The sequence below is a fragment of the Elephantulus edwardii genome, unplaced genomic scaffold (genome assembly GCF_000299155.1).
Source record: "Elephantulus edwardii isolate Elephantulus edwardi_28Jun2011 unplaced genomic scaffold, EleEdw1.0 scaffold00264, whole genome shotgun sequence".
Lineage (NCBI taxonomy): Eukaryota > Metazoa > Chordata > Mammalia > Macroscelidea > Macroscelididae > Elephantulus > Elephantulus edwardii.
The window spans coordinates 2,538,386-2,541,099 of NW_006400014.1; the positions used below are offsets into that span (position 1 = coordinate 2,538,386).

The following is a 2,714-nucleotide window of genomic DNA, read 5'->3' on the forward strand; positions in this document are numbered from 1 at the left end:
CTGAAAGTATTCTAAAATATAATGTGAATAGAAGATTATATTAAATGATTCAGAAAGCAAGCAATTTCTGTCTTGGGATAGACACACTGCAACCTCCTTTGCTGATTTAATTTACCACATTCTTGCTTAAAATCAAATTCCATCCTGAGCCTTCCAGATCATTCCCTGTTCTATTTCTGATTACTTCTCTGCACAGCAAAAAAAATGTTTGGAAGATTGTTTTTGTTCAGAACACTCTGAATTTCTTTACACTTTGTTCTTCATTGTACAAACTCTACATTTTCCAGTTATGGAGAGGGGCAAAACACAGGAGGTCAACTTAAATATAATGTACCCTGATATGAACCAGAACATTCTCTGTCTGGAGCTGCAGGCTTGTCAAATTTTTGTGTCACACAACAATGGAAGGAAAAATGAAGGAAAGGAGAAGGGAGGAGTAGAATCAAAAAAGGGAAGGGGAAGATATATTACATGGTAGATTAAAGTATTAAATTTACTTAATTTCCTGTAAAATTATTAAGAAATTAAACCTAATAAAGTTATGGCATCTCATAATTTTAAAGAAATCATAGTAACAGCTGGAGTTTTAAAGCAAAACCATTTCCCCTTGTCTTTGAGACTCTTCATTAAGATGCTATGGTGGTTCTATTTTTTAAAAATAGAATTTTATGGATGGGGTATACATTTATTAGCAAGCAGGACCTTAGAAATAGGACTTCTGAATGTTGAACCTGAATGTTTCTGTCTTTGGGGAAATGGGTTCAGTAGATGAGTCCTCCTTGTTCTGCGGAGAGAGAAAAGTTGAACAGTTTGAAGACTTCTTAGCAGTGAAACTCTACTCTGAAGAGCCTTTGAGGTGAATGAAATGAATCAGAAGCATATGGATTACATTTTGCTTCAAGTGCCTCAGGGCTCAGAGTGTTTGGCTAAGTAAATTTTAGGTTTTTCCCAATACAGACTTGAAAAAAAAATACTATTGCCTGAAGCACTTTCCCAAGCCCAACTTGTACTAGGATTCAGCTCTTGGAACTTTTTACCCCTTGCCCATTATAAATGCAAATGAGCCTAAAACCTCAGGTCCTTCCAACCCCCACGATGCTATTTGGGAATTCATGTCTAATCTACAGAAGGCTGTTGCATAGATGGCATTATTTCTGAGTTAGAAAGGAATACACAGAAGATGAAAAAAGGAAAAGTGCAAGCCGATGGAAAAGATAAGTGTAGAGAATCGCTCAGAAGTCTTTCTGATACTCCACAAACTAATTGCATTCAAGTCAGGATCAACTCATAGTTGACCCTCCATGGGGGTTTTGGAGGTTGTAAATCATATGGAAGATTGCCTGTCTTTCTCTTGATAAGTGATCCTTTATTGAAATACTTTTATCTGAATTTCTTAGATAGCTGGACATTCCACGGCACCACTGTTGATGTCTTCTATGATGTCATGAGGATGGTGGCCATCAAATATGGCAGCTCACAGACTGGGCAGTTCCCAGGGTCTCTTTAATAGTTCCAGAGAGTTCTCTTGGCTAAATATCGGTGTCACATCTGCTGGGCAATGCCAACAAGCTCATCAAAAGTTATATTACTGCTGAGTTTACTATTTTTCTGCTTCTGTTGCTGGGTGGTTCCTTTAGGGCTTTGATGGTCAGGGCAGAGGCAGAGACACCACCTCCGTCTGGGCTTGTCTGTTCTGGATGGTCAATTTCACAGTAATCTGTAGTTCCACCCGGTTACTGGTAGCCTTGCCAATATCATCACCAACCTCTCTTGGAGACAGACCCAGGGGGCTGATCTTGGGGGCCAGAGCAGACGAGGCACTGATTTCCTCACCTTTACACCTCAGACACACGACTCTGATCTTTTTGGAGTCATACTTGGGCAGCATGGTGGATGTGGTCAGTATCAGTGGAACCCAGACATGGGACAACCGAGGAGAGTTCCCACAAGGCCTTTTTCAGGACTAAAAGTATCTCCTTCTTTCTTAACAAATACAAGGAAATCCATGACATCTTGTAGAGGCATAGCATAATTGATTTAACGGGTCCTTGGACATTCAAAGCAATGTAACAAAATATCTGCTTATATATGTTTTCCATATGTTGTTGTTGTTGTTAATTGCTGTCGAGTCATAGGCGACTCACAGCGACCCTATGAAAGAAAGTCCTCAACTCTTGAGTGACTTTTATGCTTTCTCCAGGTTCATAGGGTTTCTGGAGGCAAGCTATTCACAAAAGTGGATGCCACTCCTGCTTCCACACTTGTTTTAATCGGGGACCTCCAGCAAACACTGTCCACCATGTTTTCCATATAGGTATGAATACATTATATACGAATTACATATGCATGTTTGCTTGTATATAGATATATAAAGTTAAAGAGTCCTAGTAGTCCACAGGATAAGCACTTGGCTACTAACCAATCAAATGATGGTTCAAATCCACCCAGCTGTCTCCTAGGAGGAAAATCTGGCAATCTATGCACAGAAAAGTTCTAAAGCTAAGCCAGATCAATTCCATCTCCTTGTAGACCCTCCAGCAAGTTTGTGGGGCTGTAAATCTTTACAGATTTATGTATTTGAATTAGTGCCCTTTGGGTTAGAAGTCTAGTATATAATAAACCCACCAGGGCTCCTTCTCATAAAGATTACAGCTTAGAAAACTTGCTGTAGCTGTGATACTCTATCTTATGGGGTCATTATGAGAACAAATCAG

General features: G+C 39.6%; 1 pseudogene; it reads right to left on the bottom strand.

Moving 5' to 3' along the window:
- Positions 1-1,393: 1,393 nt before the first annotated feature.
- On the bottom strand, positions 1,394-1,888 carry LOC102847421 (annotated as a pseudogene).
- Positions 1,889-2,714: the final 826 nt, after the last annotated feature.